Source organism: Trachurus trachurus, assembly GCF_905171665.1.
Source record: "Trachurus trachurus genome assembly, chromosome: 14".
Taxonomy (NCBI): Eukaryota; Metazoa; Chordata; class Actinopteri; order Carangiformes; family Carangidae; genus Trachurus; species Trachurus trachurus.
The window spans coordinates 9,972,824-9,991,327 of record NC_139903.1 but is presented as its reverse complement, the minus strand read 5'-3'; the positions used below and the strand labels follow the sequence as shown (position 1 = coordinate 9,991,327).

At 41.4% G+C, this 18,504-nt stretch overlaps 1 protein-coding gene across 1 annotated transcript in view; it reads right to left on the bottom strand.

Annotated features, from left to right (window-relative positions):
• camkk1a (calcium/calmodulin-dependent protein kinase kinase 1, alpha a) overlaps window positions 1-9,171 on the bottom strand; it is a 54,098-nt gene extending 44,927 nt beyond the window's left edge. The window contains exon 1 of the mRNA XM_083986517.1: window positions 8,894-9,171. The gene's annotated coding sequence lies outside the window, so the exon portion shown is untranslated. The remainder of the gene's footprint in view (window positions 1-8,893) is intronic.
• Window positions 9,172-18,504: the final 9,333 nt, after the last annotated feature.

The window sequence follows — 18,504 nt, the reverse complement described above, 5'->3', positions numbered from 1 at the left end:
CTTATCTCTCTGGATCAGCTTCCTAAATTTGAATTTGGCGAGAAAACAAACTTGAGAAGTTGCAGAAACAAAACCAGACTTGAGGCTGTGCTGTGCTCGGGGAAAGGTCACGAGCAGAGGAGCATTGCCAGCAACAAGCTGCTGGTATCACAGATGAAGCAAATGTTTAGCCCTGCAAACCTTTGATGACTCATCCTAATAACATTACTCCCCTCAAGACAGAGAATGATTATTTACATATTTTACAGTTCACTGGATTTAAAATGCTCATTTACATGTTTGATTGTGAAGTTGCACATGTGCAGCTGTGACACTGACTGAAATTAAGCTTTTTTCCGCCATGATTGACAGAAGTTTAAGAGACAAAGTCAAATCAAAGACAAAAAGGTCTTTAACTCCTGCACCTATCAATCAATTACCTAATCATCAATTATTATTTTGAGGAACAGTTAATCATCGCTTTCTCTGTTTTATGCATATACTAAATATCATTGGTTTTTAGGCTGGTAGATTTTTTGGATATGTGCAACTGTTCTCTAACTTTTTTATAGCTTGAACAGTTAAAATCAATGAGACAATTATTTTGTCCTCTCAGTGCTACTGGACATAAATCTTCTACAATTGAGCAACGCTTCATTTTCCGCAGTCAAAAAAAGACTTGAAACCTAATCCACTGAACTCAATCTCTGCATTTTAGAAGCTGGCTTTTTACTTTTATAGAGCAATTTCTGACTTCTCTCAGAAATCGTCTGATGTGTCAGTTATGTTTTTCTTCCTGCAGCGGGAGGGCCAGAGAAATGCAAGAATTTCAGGACTCTGGGCTACGAGCCTCTTTCTCCTCTCATCAATAATGTTGGAAGCAGCATTGAAGAGTCTCTTATTCTCCACCCTGGTGCAAGCTACAAAGAGAAATTTAGATGTAGGAGCCAGGAGAGTGGATTCGAGGTTGGTCGATTCTTGAAAACTGGAATGGATTTGAGGAATGGTTTGCTCACAAAAATAGGTTGTTTTCTCAAAAGGAGAGCACCGGTTGTCAGCTGGCCCAGGGTCAGGTTCTGACTCTCATACTCCTAAAGGATTTCAGCAGAAAAGACAACCAGCTCTTTCTCCTCCATCATCAACACAGAGGAATATTTCTGCAGTGTAGAAATGCTAAAGCGTGTCATATAGAGAAGCTGAAGAAGGGAGTACTTAGCAGAGGTTTAAGCTCCTTCTTTCACCGGCAGTTCTCACTAAAATCACAAACCTGTCTTTGGAGGCGATTCCTCCCCCAGTAACACTGTCACTGCTAAGACAACCTGCCAGTTCCTCCTACACCGCCACTGCCTACATACTTCATACAGGCAGCTAAAGAAACTTTTCTCTTTTATGTATTAATTAGTGATTTATTTTCATATTGTCATTGCAGATGGAGAAATGTTCCTACATCTGGTGGATAGATACACACAATGATAGGCCTCTTCAGTTACACTGCAGTGTATGCTGAGAGTCAACACTGATGACACCACTCAAAAAGAAGTGGGCACCACTTGGACGCAGGTGAATCAAACTTGTTTCCTGCAGAGCAACTGAGCAAATACCCCTGCATTGATCATTCACAGGTTTCAGTGCATGTAAGTCAGTAATATACTGTAGACCCAGACAGAGACTAAACCCAGACACCTCAGAGATGAAAGCTGTCCCTCACTGTCCACAGCCTCCATAAAGGAATTATGCACAACACCTGCAGCATGCCACCTATCCGCACTGATGTTTCCTTCCTCCCCTTCTCCTGGCATCTGTCACCGACTCAGTTTGTATCAGACTTACCTTCTTGACAATGATGGCAGGAGAATGTATACAGTAATTGGATGTAGCACACGGTCATAAAGGAAAGTAGTGGACAAAATGAAGTTTTGATGAGATGACGGCACTCGATGAAAAGCTATCACAATTATTGTCCTGAGGGGAAAATAAATGTCTGAAGAAAAATTTCATAGCAATCCGTTGAGTAATTTCTGATGGCGAGCTTATCCCTGTATATGTCGCTTGAGGAAATCTAAAACCATTAGATGATTCATCCTCTGAGGACCATAAATGTCAATATAAACTGTAATGGCAGGCCATAAAATAGTTGTTTAGATATTTTTGGCATGCTCTGCCAGACTGTCGAGAGCCAGAAGCTACAGTAGAGTGTGTCACACACCCCCTGCTGTGTGCAATACACACCTGGTCATAATACAAAAACAATTAACAAATCCACCCATGTATCACTCTGATCAGATGTAAACAAAGAAAATACCATCTGTTGATGCATATTTCAACACTATTATAAGTAACAGATCATTGCAACACGTGGGTTGGGTGGTAAACTACAGTACAAAGGCCTCTGTGAGTGTGTGGGCATTCACTTGAATTCACATAATTAAAAATAGAGATCACTGTACTACTGTATGCATCATCAAAGCTCAAATCAATAACTTTGTGCATTCAAACTGAGTCCATCCAAACAGAAATGCAATGATGCGTGTAACAGAGACTAACCTGCAGACCAAGCGGGCCTGTGGCTGTGTACACTATACCCACTGGAGTTTTCTGTGACAAGTGGCAGCAGGGGGAAAAGCTGGTGTCAAGGTTTGAGGAGGAGTTTCGGACAGCACACAGACAAGCCTCTCTGGAGGGCAGACACAGATTCAACCAGCCTTCAGTTATTCCAGTTAGCTCACCAGCCGTAGGGAAATAACAGCAGAACTCTGGGGACACGCAATCAAATAACATCTGGAGCTCCCAGGAGATTTAGATATTAAAAAATAATTTAGAAATACGATTGAAAGAGATTTAAGATTACTTGTCTTTTCTAAAATTGCACAAAGACGGCTACAGTGTCAGTTCACAGGCATATACCAAAGGTCGGGCAACCAACTCAAAGCTCTGAAGCAAGTCTAAGAACTCCAAAAAAACAAACAAAAACATTAGTAACAGATTAATGAGCACTTCATTTAATTTGGTTTTACTTTTACCGCCTCATGCGCCTCCTCAATGTGTTCCAATAACAGACATTAACTGGTGGAGGCTACACCAGTTGGTGTCTCCTCCATGCTGGTGCCTCATACACAGACTAATGAGGATGGGAGAGAAGTGCAAGTGGGGTGGAGAGCAGGCTAGCACTTGGACGAGGTTAACTAGAAGATCTGAGAACCCCCAGAGTCCTTACTGCTCGTGCTTTGAATAATTAAGGCTAATATGCAGATGCGATTGTGCGCCTGGCACAGGAAAAACTAATGAGGACCTGTAAATGTATTCATGTATCCACTCCCAACAAAACATCCAAAAACATTTGTAACCGACTCAGCGCACTTCAACAATGATGTCTCTTTTAGTGACAAGAGTTACACAGGGAATATACTGTAATGAGAGTGTGAAAGATGACTTTCAATCACAGCAGAATGCCTACTCATCAAAATCACTATTTTATGTTTTATCCACTGGGAAACAAAATATCTGTACCATCATCCAGAAGATGTTGAGATTCACACAGGTTTAAATTAATATTCTGACTTGTGTCTGTCTATATTTACTGGAAAGGTCAGAGGATCATCCAGGATTCATCCTCCGGGGACAAAGAACAAGCTTGTTATCCAACAGGAGCTGCATGATTCCTATCTTATCATCATTAAACACTCTTTTGGTGACATCCATCTTTTCACCTACAGTTAAATGAGAGGGTTGCTTTCAGCAGAGTGCTGCCCTGGATCCCTGACACAGCTCACAGTAAGCATCACTGTTTATACAGTATAAACAACTCAGAAATCTTACAGGATGACAGCATGATCCGTTTAATTGTGGATATTTAAACCTGTAACATGCTCAGTTCCTGATGACTTAGTCAAATCTGCAAAACCTAAAAAAACAAACAGGTAAAATACAGGCTTAACATGCATGAGCTGATTACCGCTTATTTTGAGGTATTTAATTCAGCACTAATGATGCATCATGTTTCTGATCCTGCCCGTCCTCAGACTATTAAGCACCTGTCAGTACTTTCTCTGTGCAGTGTTTGTCGTCTTTACTTCAATAGGTTGATGTTTGGTTTTGTGCTGCTCTGTGAGCATGAGAGGACACACTGATGCTGCAACAGTAAAATAGGAAAATACTGGATTTAGTACAGGAGAAAATCTGCCAAGCACCGCAAAAGCCAGTGTGAATCCTGCATAAATAAGCATGAGAACACACAGATAAAAATGCAGCCTCACTCTCAGCACAGGTAGGTAGCTTGAGGTGAATTATTTTATTTTGAACATACGTATGCATAATGTGTCCAATTGTCTGTGTCACTGATTTCTCATGGCCGATTATGTTTAACAGCTCCTCTAAACACTCAGGTGATGTGAAGAAAACCAATCCTTTTTAAATCCTTCAAATTCACTGTTTGTATTGGAATAACAACAAAATAATGTATCCACAAGAGCGTAAAAATGAAGTTCTGTCAGGACCACTATGTCAAAATTATATTTATTTACTTGCACAGTTTTATTTGGCGGTATGGTACTGTTCTGGGACCCCCTGCTCTTCCACGCGCTTGCGTGGAAAGCCTGAGGCAGGAAGAGCACCTTCCTGCCCTTCACGAGCCATCATGAACGGCATAAGCAGGGAGCGCAGCAGCCAAGAAAACCCAGACAGAGCAGAGCAACCAACAATATACAATGACAGGAGGAGCTGGGGTGGAGGTGGGTTGCAAAAAAAAGCCGGCAGAGGAAGCAGCAGCAGCAAGGGAGGTGACGTCGGGCTAGAGCAGTTTAAATGCACGCTCCGAATGCAATTCCCCAATAGGAAGCAGCCACGGGCAGTCAGCTGAGCCATCAGCTGATCTGCACAGGTGAAGACAGTTACGCTGTGCTGATTAAGAGCTTGACGTCATGGCCTGCCAGAACTAACGCTACGCTTAATATGTTAAAAATCACTTTTATCAGATTTTCACTGTGTTTGACTCCGGCCCTCAGGGGGGCTGTAGCCCGCCCCCGTCCCCACTCTAATGGTGCTGACTTATCAAGCCTAAATGATGAGAGTTGCATGCAACTGCAACTTGTCTGATCCTGCAAACAGAGTCTCGATCTCTGTGCATCAGCATTCCTCCACTCCAGCAACAATGTGGAAAATGCGGAGGAGCTTCGACTGCGACTTCCTGCGACACTTACAGTACAAGCATACAGTATGAAGCAATGAGAACTGTGTGGAGTCAACCCCGGCCATGCCAATCCCCTCTCGACTCTTTGCGTTTCCTGCCCTCGCTCTGAGGGGAATAGGAGATTGTCACAACTCCCCGAGAGTCTCCTCACACAGCAGGGACCTGACATTATTAGCTGTTGCTCAGTACCATCTGTGATTTCAGCACCCTGGGCATTTTTCCGTAATAATGTACATTCCTTGCGCGTCATCATCAGCTAACATTAGGAGCAATGAGGTGACAGGACGACCTGTTTCTGTGACCTCTGACAGTCTGCTCACCACCATCACCCAGACTGAACCCATGAGACTGTGCTAATGCTAGCCAGACAGCCCCTCTCTGTGTGATTCAAGTTGGCTCAAAACAAACATTAGCTAAGAGTTTGCAGGTATAATGTTCACCAGGATGTCATTTAAAGTCATGGGACCAGCAGAGCTTTAAGAAATTCAACCTGAGGGAAACATAAACTAGGCAAAGGCAATGCTATTTGTATAGCCCATTTTTTACAAACAGCTTGTCTCAAAGGGCTTTACACAGAATCATTACAGCATCCTCTAACCTTAGACCTTCACATCGACTGAGGAAAACTCCCAAGAAAACTCTTTTAACAGGGAAAAAATTGGAGAAACCTCAGGGTGAGCAACAGATCCCTCAACCATGACGGGCAGACGTGCAATAGATGTTGTACACAGACAAGGAAAACTACACGTCAGTCCATCCAATAGCTGTTGAAAGATTTCAACCTGGAGCTAAATGGCTAAAGGGAAACTGATGGGAATTTCCCCAGGCTCTAGATTGGGTGAAGACTGAAAGACGCCTACATTTTGTTAGACTTTTCTTCCGTCAGACTTGATACCAATTTGTAGCCTGGCTTTCTGTTATTTATCATCGTTGAGATAACTCCGGTGACATCATCAGGGTTATCTCCACAGGTGATGGAAATCTCCACGAAGAGCCAGAAAAGATTTATTATACAACAATTTTCTTTATGCAAGTGGAGAGTTCAAGGATTAAATATAAACCTCAAACTGAGGACTGAGGCCCGATTTGAAAACAGCTTCAGATCACTGATGCGGTGCTCTGTGCACTTTTGACAAGCAATTCACAGAGATGTGCGTCAACAGGAATGTTGACTTGATGGAGAAATTGCTGGATAATGCTGTGTGAGCGTCAGCCCCCCCTGCAACATGGAGCAAGCACACACACGCACACGCACACGCACACACACACACACACACTTGATTGATTCCATTACAGTGGAAGTCGACAAACACACCTCGAGAGCTTCCAGGAACTGGAGGCAGATTCCAGCGAGGAGGTGGCAGATGAAGCGCTAACATTACAAACAGAAACACCGGTGTTACGGCTGCTACTCTTTTCTCACAGCTGTAACATGAAAGCCCGTTAGACATCAAATAAACAGCACTTCACTGCAGATTCCACAGGGCCGCGTGTCTGAACTACACAGACTTTAAAACAATTGAGTCACACACATTACTAGTTAAGTCTTAAATCTTATATCTCAGAGGGAAACCAAGTGTCCACACTGCTCTCCTGCAAATGTGTTGTCAAAATGACTCATTAACATTGCTGTGTTCAGTGACATTTTACTTTAATTATAGGCTGTCTTTTAGTGCTGCATCTGTGGAAATTATAACCTGTGGTTTTAATGGATGCAAGACAAAGCTTCAAACACAACCACAGCTTAATCCCTCTAGATCAAGGTCACACAGAAGACCTCTACTTCCATCCATTTTAGTGTCTGTAAATGTGTCTTTGTGGCCAGCTACAAACACACCAACACACACACACACACACACACACACAGACACAGACAGATGCATTCAGAGGAGCAGCCCTGTGATGATGATCACTTTATGATAAATTAAGATTTTAAATCAGACAAATATAAGAGTCCTCTGGTTGTCATCTATGGTTTAGGAGTATTATCAATTGATATGAAAGCTGAAAATTGTTGCATTAGGAGAGACAGCAGTGAACAGCGGTGTTCACCAACCAGCACAGACCAACCACGGAGCAGAGACGCTCCCTCTTCAGTCTCTGATCTTCAGAGTGAAGCTCGACATAATATGGGTGAATGATGTCCAGAGGCCTCTATGTGAAATTGTTTAGGAGGACATTTATTAAAGACATTAATATAGTTAGAAGAACAATATACACATAAATTCGCACAAGGGCATGTGCACACTACACACTACTGATTTCTGTCATGACAAGTCTTGTTCAAATGATTTCCCAGAGGGGCTGGAGGAGCTGGGAGCTGTTGACATGTCCTCTTTGTCAGTGGCTGGGTCGTAGCTCTGGTGCGATTACCAAAGCCCACAAGAAGAAGTGTTAAGGGGGTTATTACAGCCGTCAGCACATTCAGCAGCGCAAAGTGTCTCAGAGAAACAGAAGTGATACTGATAGTGTTGCTAATATACACAAAGCAACACAGTCGTCTTGAGCAGGAAACATAAACCATAAAGTCAGAAATATCAAAGTCATATTTTCAGTCATGTTCTCACAGAGGCAGCCACATGGGTGGGTTAAGATTAGAAAAACCTCTTTCTCTTGAACCTAATACAGCACTGTTATGATTTCATATTTCTGGTATTTAATGCTCATAAAGTTGCATACAGTATGACCTCACAAGAGGAAAGGGAATGAAAATGCAGTGCTGGGTAAAGCCTCAGGCTGTTTCAGCTGAATATTTTAAAATCACTACACTATAAACAAGCCAAAATTGGAACTGGTTTTCTCTTTGCTGACAAACACTATGCAGACAAATTCATTAGGCAGAGTTAAGAGGGGGAGAGGAAGAGGTGGAGATGCTGCAGTAATTTGTTGCATGTCATTCCACTACTTGCTGATTGTTTTTCAAGGTGCGGTACTGGAGGAGTCGATTCAATTTCAAGTCATCCTTCAAGTCACTTCAAAGGACAGATTGAGCCCTGTGCCTCGCAAGTGAGGATTAAAAACAACCTGTGAACGGGGTAAAATAAGAAGCACTTCAGGCTGACATGAGGCCATTGTTTTAAAAAAGACACCAAGTTGCACTGGATCAGTGAAAGCCACCGAGGAAAACACTCTTTTTTTGGTGGATTTTAAACAGAGTTAGACTGATCTGAATGAGATCAAAATCATTTGTTGAACTGTATTGAAAATCTTCTTATAACATTTAATTTGCATTTCTTAAATTCAAATATTTAGAACCGATTTGAAAAAAGATTTACCTGGACAAATTCCTAAAGAGCACACTCCAACTGGGGGCACCTTATTTCTTTCAGAGGTCAGTGGTGACCCCAGAGCCCATGTGTGTGTCAAGCACCACAGGTAAATGCCCCATAGACTGGGAGGCATCATCATTTCATGTCAGTTGCATGACACAGATCGATGGCACATTTCTGTCGTGCATGCATGCGTGCTACTGTACATTTCAGTGCAGCTTCCAATCTCACGGTGCAAAGTGTACACCGGTATGTAAAGTGGTTAAAAAAAATCCAGTGCAACAAATTGCAGAGGATGCACTATCCTATTGTAGGCTACCCGCCGCTGCAATTCACTGAGTGTCAATAAACCCCGTGCAGTGGGATCCATCTGCATTGCACAGGAGCATTTTCACGTCCACTTGACACAGCACCACTTGGCATGCACTCGAATTGAGATAATCTTCAAAGTTTCACTTACCCAAATGAGCGCTCGGGCGTGTTTGAGCCCCTTTAAACCTTTCAGTCACAAAAAAGGAGGAGGGGGGGTCGATAGGGATGTCCCGTTTGGACGCGCCGGCGCCTGTTCGCTTCACTTTGCTCACAGCTGATCATTCACACACACTGAAAGAGAGAGACGCGTCTAGCAGGGACTGCCTCCGGTTAGATGTGTGGCAGGATCAGCCGCTGACCTGAGATGTGTCCCATGTTTCACACCCTCTCTTCCGGAAAACACGGGCAGCAGACCAGCCCACACTCACAGTGAAGCCACGCAGAGTGAAGACACCCAGCGGCTGAGTGTGTTCGCACAGCCCCTACACTACACAGCAGCCTATTGTTGCAGCGCTGCAATGTGCACGGAGCAGCAGAGGGGCTGGCCACAAACACTCCTAACACACATTTGACTGACTGCTTTGGTCGCACGTCGACAGCTCACAGATAACCCCAACTTTTATTATTCGACAAAGAATCAATCCACGGGGTCCTAAGATCCGCCATGTTCCTGCACCATGACCAATATCCTGCCATGCCTGCACTGTCAGCTACTGTACTATTTTATATTATAAAATAGTCTATAGCATAGCCTGTGTGATGAAGTGTAACATTACACCTGTACTGACTTGGATCACACCTATGACACAGCTGGAGTGATTCTGCTCCCCCATTACAGACTGGACTGACCACAAAGTGAATTTTAGAGAGGAGGGATGTGTCGGCAGCGCCTCTACAGGCCACTTTTATACTGTTTTATCCAATTGACAAAATTCACCTGGGCGTCTCAGTGATTAGTGAATCAGTGATCTCATTACTCAGGCACCATTTTAGCCCTCTGAATATGCAGCAGGCAACAAATTCATCATCCACAGCTATTAAAATCAATCTGTTAACCTTTATTTCCTATGGGAATAATTTGCTGAGCCTGCACCTAGCTCCTAGTCACAGGCTACATAGCTACATCTTAGGCCTGAGCCCAGATGTTGTCTAATACTGTGAGACAGAGGGGCTACAGACTGGATTTAGACAGGTATGCTCAGGAATTTCAAATACATATATATATTAGATATATACTGTAGTGCAAAATGAAGGACCTTCTCCGTGTCATACATCGTTGGGATCAGATATGAGCTGTTGAAGCATTGAAGGAAAATCATATAAATGACAAACATTGTAAGATGGCATATTTTGTGTGCTACACTTAAAAAAACTCCTTTGTTAAAAAAAGGTCCAACTGTATCCCTACTACTGTGAAACAGAGCATTTAACTCAAGATGATGCTCAATTTCTTGGTAACAGCTGCAAGCATATACAGTACATTATTAAATGTGCATTTTAATGACATTCGACAACATTTCTGCCAGTTATCATGCATGAATATAAATGATACAAACATAACAAACAATACACTTTATACTAGAGAAACTCCCAGGTGGGGATGCACTGCTTGCTGTAATTGATGGAGAGAGCCTTGAAACAAACATCTACAACCCAGTGAAGAGTCTTTTCCATTAGCGTAGCCTGAAATAACGATGAAGTGCTGGCACATCATCATCTCTTCCCCAAGGCACAAAATGTACTGGAACGTTTGACTGGTCTCTGCATTTCTACAGACTCTGCCGTGTTGATTCCTGCCTGTTAATTACACATAGCCACTAAATGTTGCAGTAGCTATATGTGACATTTAAGTTTTCAAGCTTATTTTGTGGAAATAGACCACTGATTACAAATATTTACATTTCAAAATATGACCAAATGCAAAGGTATGAGCAATTTTCATATGATTTTTCAGGTTAATTTTGTTATTTAAGTCATACACACCAGAACCAGATCATAATATTTTTGTTACTCAGATTTGGTTTTGTATGTACCGCTGAAATGTATCATTTGTAGACTTTCACAATTTGGTATTTTTGCCTTTCAAACATTATTTATCTAAATGACCTTCATACTGTAGGCTACTTATCAAGTATATCACATACTACAAACATCCATTGAAGTAGACAAACTAAAGTTGCTCCAGACTGAATGTCGATAAACAGCCTGTGGGACTCCTCAGTGGAGTTTTCCTTCTCCCCTGCAGATGGATGGAAGAAAACGAGTTGGCAGGGCCATCAGCAAAATACCTTCAGCAAACAATTCCTGCATTATACACTGTCCTGCATTAATATTTAAATAGTATTTTATACTGGTATTTCTGAAGCTGTATTTCTGACCTCTCTGCCCTGGTGTTGATAAAATACTGCTAGTAATGCTGAGTAGACCTGTCCAGGCTGACAATAAAGTTATATCTACCAACTGATTCTTTGTTGGAAAAGTCTGAAATACAGTACCTCAAAAGTATCTAAACATATTACTATTTCAAGTCTGTCACTACTAGCAGTCCAGTTTTCAGCAAGCTTTGACATTGCCTCAGGATAAAGCTGCTGGATGTGCAACTCACACACATAAGTGTCTGGAAAAAAATGATATGGTTCTTGCAGGAAGACCCTGAATACTAAGAAAATACTGACTTATAGTTAACGGCCAATTGAGAAGCTATAGTTTAATGACATTTTATCATGTTGCATCCACTTTATGTTGTTATTTTATTTATCTATTTTACTTATCCTTAATTTATTTAGTTGGCACACTAAAGGGTAATGTAACTGTTACTGTTTCATTCATACAGTATTAATGAATCATTGAGTGTTTTGTTTTGCTCTTCTCGTGAGGGAAATTTTGTTTTGTATTTTGATTATCCTCACAGAGAACGCCTTTTGTTTGATTGACTTTTTCCTTCCTAAATAAATACCTTTTTCTTATATCTGAGTTGTGCATTTGAGTTCACCAGTTTGGTGTCTGAAGTCATTACATAACTGAATTAACAGCAAACTCTAAAACCATTTAGACCTATATGGTGAACTTACCAGCTAAGGTCACTGACATTTTACCATTTTACGATCCCTTTATTTATCATTGAGTGTGTGTGTTTTTTTTTATAGCTGTCATATATAAATGTGGTTCAATGTTACTTCCCTTTAAAATGCTGATGTATGAAGTAGCATGAAAAAACAGCACTCAGTAAAAAAAATACCTGTGTTTGAGTAAAAGTACATGTGTACAGTAAATTTTACTGATGTCCTTGAGCCACAGCACTGTAAACACTTCCCAGTGTATGAGACTATTAATCAGCAGTAAAAGTGCAGAAACTGCTGGACCAAGCGTGTCGTGGTTTTTATGGGTGCTGTAGCCTTTGAGAGTTGTCTCTCCTCCCTCCAGCAGCCGTGGGGGAAGTTCATAGCAAGTTCATTTAGTTTCTTGGCAACAGCTTCAGCCACAGAGCACAACACAGGCTGACACCATGGGATAAGGGGCAGAATGTCCTCCCTCTCAGCACAATCCCCCCGAAACAACCCACAGATTTTAAATGTTTTCCAGCCTTTTCTGTCTTGAGGTGCTCATCTAGACATGTGACCTCAGACGGCCCTCTGCTCTGCACAGCGAGCAGCCTCTGCTTGTTCTCATATGAGTCATCATGCAAATCAGCCACAGCCAAAGCCTTGTATGTGCATAGTAAGAGTGGACGCAGCAGGCCAGTATGATGTCTGCATGACCCAGATCATGACCTGATCATTCTCAGAGATCTGTGACCCCAGTTCGTGTCAGAGCTTCATCCTGGTTCAACAGTAGTGCTGCTTTAATGAAACCAAGTGGGAACACAAAGTTCTTCCATGTTTTCTTTTGCTAAAATAAGCAGTTTATAATTAACAGTGGTCGTGGTTAGTTTTGGGAAAACATGGCACAGCTAAAGATAGAAAAAAAAGGAGAACGGTCATTAAAACCCTCGTTTAATCTCCTCTTCATTTTTGCATTGATTTTATTTGTAATTTTAAATGTTGCAACAGCTCAGAGGGTCCTAATCTGCACAAAATCCAGAGTGTTGTTTTTTTCTTTTTACATGACTTTCATCTCTGAAGAATTATAGTTAAAAAATACTTGTTGGCAAATAATACTCATCACAGGCGCTTTTCACGCTTTGTGCTTTTGGAGTGCCACTCATATGTTCCTGTGACTTTAGCAGAGCCTCCAGTTTAATCAGAGGAAATCTTGCACCCTATTGTTACAGGCGGTGTTCATGCTGGTGTAGAATTAGCAGCAGAAAAAGACACAGAATCCACTTCAATTAAGATTTAGACAGAAAAAGAAAGCACCTCCTCTCCTCCAACACTCTTGTCCCTGTGTGTGACCTTTCCATTGGTTTCACTATTGCATTAAGTTTTTATTTTTTTCCCCCAGCAGCTCCCTGGCTTGTGTGTTTCACTGGGACACCAGCCCTGCTGAGTCTCCTGCATCCTCCTGAGGCTCAGGGTGGAAATAATGGCCTAGTACTAATGAGATGCTTTTCTATTCTCCCTGCAGCCCTTTGCATCCCACCTTCACTCCAGGAACTTCCCCCGGAGAGGGCGTGTGTCATTCTCACATTTGAGGAAGCATGAACATAGCATAAGCAAGAACAAGGGGTTATGCTGTGTTGGTAATTTGTATGAAGACAGGCAGGTGCAGGTGCATGTAAACAACGTTGAGGCTGCCAATTAAAAAGCTCCATGCAGACCAAGTGCTGTCTCTCTGGTTCTTGGAGAAATCATAGAAAAAACTCCATATAGCCTATTTGTTCCTGTGTGATGGACACATTTCATTTCCCCTTGAGCTGATCTGTTTGTGTTGACATTGTGTGAGCTAATACAAACAGTTCACACTTCTTGTAAAGGATGGATGCACATTTCCTACCTTGTCACAGCTGGACACTTTCTAGCTATACTGTACATGGAGGAAAGATGGTGCATGGCTCCACCTGCTGGTCTCAAAGGTTCAGTGCACACAGACACGGTGTTAAAGAGATTTCATACACTTCTGCCAACGTTGTTCTTTAACTGCAAATTAAGTGATGCAGTGATCACAGCTTTAAGGCATGCATGCAAATTCGAATTACTTCAGTTTTTTTGTTTAGAGAGAGGAATGTCAGCCTTAAAAACATTTAAAATAGTCAAATATATACATGGGTGAGACTCCATATGATGGAAAACTGCACTAAACAATGTAAAACACATGGTAAAACTGTTTAGACGGTCATGGTAGTTTTATTTTAGCCTGATTTTAGCCAATTTGATCCTGACCGCTTGGTTGCTACCTTTTTATTTAACTTTTTTTTTTTTTTTTTTTTTTTACATTAAGTGCAAAACTGTTCACTTGTGTTCAGAGTGGATCACAAAAGAGGAATGGCTATATACTTAACACTAAAAACAATGTTTTTCTGTGCTGAACATGAGTTAAAAGTATAGAAAAGTAACAGTTTTGTAAAGTCACACTTTCAGGTCAGTTTGGTTGTCTAAAGCGATATTCTGAGTATTTAACACATTTAGCTTCTGTGTCCTCTGATTTGCAAACCAATTGCAGGGGGATTTTTTTTGTTGTTGATTATCCTACCTACATTATTTACTATTTGTGATACTTTGTGTATTTTTATGTTCTCTTTTTGTAGTGTCTTATTATTGTTACGTTGCATGGAAGTTATTTAACCATAATGTAATATTAACATTGTAAAATTATACTGTATGTGAGTTTGGTGTGTTTGTGTTAGTAAAACTGTTTTTTGTGTGTTCGTACTTGTCTAAACACTTACTGATAAGTAATACATTAATCCTGTGATCAGTTTTCTTTATGGATGATTGGTTACCTTTGACTGAATCTTAACTATAAACAGATCTGATATTATTTATAAAGCCTCAGTTTGTTTTCTGATCTCACACCAGTGGAAGTCCTTTGTTTCTGTCCTGCACTGTCATCCGAAAGGCAGTGTGCCATTTTGAGAACACAGCACCTTTTGGAGCATGTATTGATGTTTTTGGGTCACCTATTGTCAAAACCGGATGTTTTGTTTCCCACATTCAATCAAAATATGTATAACCCCATTCCCTCTAACAAAAACCTGCGCCTCGTGGTGTCGAGCTATGCAGATCATTTTATCTTGTGTGCCCAGTTTTCAGTTATCACGCTCTGAATCCCCTGAATTCAGTCTGGGTTCCTCAAAATTACATTAGGAAAACAATTTGCAGGTTACTCTGGATAATCCACAAAACCTCACTGTCAACAATTCTCCCTGAAAGTAGTTCCACATAAAGTTGTTTACACAGAGAGGGAGAGAGACACTGTTGCATAAAAATCAGACGACCACTGAATAAATAACAAGATAAATAATCTTTATTTCCACGTCTTTGTCATTTATAAAATTATGTGTCCACAATTAATATTAACAAGGCAATACAGAGAATCCTTTAATTTCTCAGAGGTGGGACTCAGGCTCTAGAGACTGTTCACTTGTCTTTACAGACAATGAAGAAAGGAACCACTGGTCAAACATTATTGATATGAAACTGATCACTCCTTCACCATTTGGAAGGGGAGGTTTGTTTTTAAAGATGGCAGATGACACCGAGAACCACGCTGGATTGTCACGCGTCTCTAGAGCCTGGATCCTCACCAAGCCCTTCAATATACAGTCAGAAAACTTCATAAGCCAGGATTCATCACTGCTTATCGCTCAGTGTAAACCAGACACAGTTCATTCACAAATTCTTGAACATTCTCACACCGACTATCACTGACATGATCAGCGTCATCATCATTAATTAGCGTAAGCATGACTCTTGTCTATCTTTAAAGTGATAACGTCATATTCTTTTCCCTACAGTAAAAGACACCCCAGTAACTGTAAAAACCAAACGGGAACAATGAAGAAACAACCTTTCTATTCTACAAAAGGAAAAACAAAATGTGCTCAAAAGAAACATAAAAAAAACATTTTTTTTTCGCAAGTCTGTCTGTTGTTGGTAAGTAGATTTAACTGATGTAAGTTATCAAAAATTAAATATTATATACTGTATAGGTTATTATTACAGTAACAAGGTTCCATGCGATCGTATTCTCCTCTTCTGTACAGAGTTGAGGAGTCAGTAGTAAATAACAAGGCTATACAGACCTATAGTGCCCGGTGGCCAGAGTGCCAGCATGTTACAGAGCCATGGAGCCCTGGGTCGGGGACAGGTGGTCTGCTGGTCTGGACAGAGGTGCCACATTGTTTTTGTCATGGAGGTGAATAAAAAAAACCTTAATATCACTGGACGTGAATGGCTTTTTATGTCAAGTACAATCAAAATCAAGCTGTTGGGATAAAATTAAAGGAACGGTCCACCCTTAAATCACTGTGTGATGTTCAAAGCATGTTGTTTCTGGTGATATGTTATTGTCTTTTTAGTGTACTTCCCTTTAATTATCATCAATTTCTATTGGAGGGATTTCCTCCAGTACTTTACCAGCCATGACCCCAGAGAGCATGTGGAAGTGGAAATAATCTGGACTCAATGATGTCATGTTGTCTAAGTTTGGCTGGTTTTCCTCTTGGGTAAAAGAAAAACATCACCAAGCAACAAAATAGATGAATACAACAACAGAGAGTACGGTAAGCAACGGCAGAGTGGATGCTGGAGATTTTAAGGATGGATCTACCTTTAGATTCTAAACCATGCTCTTTGTCGCACTGCAGAAACCTGTCCTGCTTGTTGAGATAACGTCAGGAAGCAAGAAAAGGGAGGAGAGAGAATAAAGATCTGCACATTGTGTCAGTTTAAGATTTAAAAACAATCTGCATGGATCAAAACAACACTTTCATATTTTCTCAGTTGATCAGTTTGTTTATAATACATCTGAAAACAGTGAAACATTACATTATCCATCTCTAAATGTCTTGTACCAAATACTAAAAATATTCAATTTATAATGATGTGAGAAGTTAATTACAGTAATTGTCACTTTACACCAACTGTCTAATGTTTGCAGCTCTAACTTGAATATAACATACAATTAAATTTGCTTGATTAAATTGATTAGATGCAGTTGACACAATGTGGAGATGTTATTCTTGTTTCTGATAAAGCACCGGTTTTTTTTTAATGTGCACACTCTCTTCTCTCCTGTGTGGAAGCAACAAGAGACCAAAAACACCCCTGACCCAGTCCCCAGAGCACCAGGGCCCCCGACACAAAACCCATGATTAAGACTTAGAGACACGATCCACTACCCCCACCCCCCCACCCTGCGGGTTCATTCAGTCAAATACATTATTATTTAGTCATTATAAAACAATACCCAAATGAGTCGCTAAAGCACTGAAAGAGCAGTTGGAGCTGAGGGAGCAGGGCGCGAAGCACAACAACAACAACAACAACAACAACAACAAAAAAAGGGGGTTTCCTATTCAACATGCCTCAGAACCAGGTGGACATTCAGAGTCTGTAAGACCGCGAGTGATCAGAGTCCTCATCACTGTTAGGGCACATAGGAGAGAGTGGTGGTGGTGGGCGAGAAGGTCATTAAAGGCGAGCAGAAACACATTCATTTGAACCACATATTCCATGTGGAGGTGCAGTGGGCTGTATAAGGCATGGATGTTAAATGTAATCTAATATATAAAGAATGACCAAGCATGACAATCAAGCGGTTTACTTGCCAATCCTTAACTTACTTTAACTACATCTTCTGTGCGATTCAGTGACTGAAATGTCTTATCAAGTCAAATTAGACGAATTAATTCAAGTAAGGCTACGTAAAAGCACACATATCTTAGCACTGGAGTGGGGTTAGAAATAACAGGATAAATTAAATTAAAGGCAGATTGAAAGCCACTGCATGGAGCGTCAACTTGTTGTTTGGATCTACCTTTAATTTAGATATTTGACAGCTAAAACTCCAATGGCAGTGCAGCAGACTGAAATTAAAGTGAGGCTAAACAGGACCAGCTGGGTGGACTGGCTGACAACTATATTACTTATTATGCTGGTTTGGTTGCTGTTTGACATTTTTATTTCTTTTCTTTTCTTTGTTTTTGTTTTTGTTTTAGCCAAGTCTGTGAGCTGACCTCAGCTCGTCGAATCAAGAGCTGAAGCAAGCGGCCAAGCAGCGTAAAGCTATTCACACCTTTAGGTGGAGTGACACCTCCACACACACACACCCCCCCGACTCAAGAGCCCGATAACTTCACCCCAGGGGCCCACAGCTGCCTCCTCGACAGAGAGCAAGAAAGAGAGACAGAGACGGACAGAGAGAGAGAAAAAGAGAGAGAGAGAGCAAGACAGGCAAAAGGAGAGTAGAATTTGACCAGCAGGAGTTTGTTTGTATGTGGTGAGAGCGAAGACAAAGAGCGGTGAAGGAGCAGAGATGCAATTGTGCTGATGAGGCGGCGCTCCTGCAGAGCTGGCTGCAAGTCACTGCCAGTAGTGTGGGTGCCAGAAGTCTGGGCAGTACCTCAAGATAATGCTGTTGTGGACACACACAGGTACGATGGTTCTCTGCATTAGTCTAATACACACTCACAGACACACACTCACACACGCAAGCATGTCGCCTTCTTGCTGATGCTCTTCTCTTGCCAGCATGAAACTCCAGTCTCTTCTTCTCCACGACAGGCTTCTCCCTCTCCTCTCCTCTCCTCTCCTCTCCTCTCCTCTCCTCTCCTCTCCTCTCCTCTCCTCTCCTCTCCTCTCCTCTCCTCCATCTCTCTTT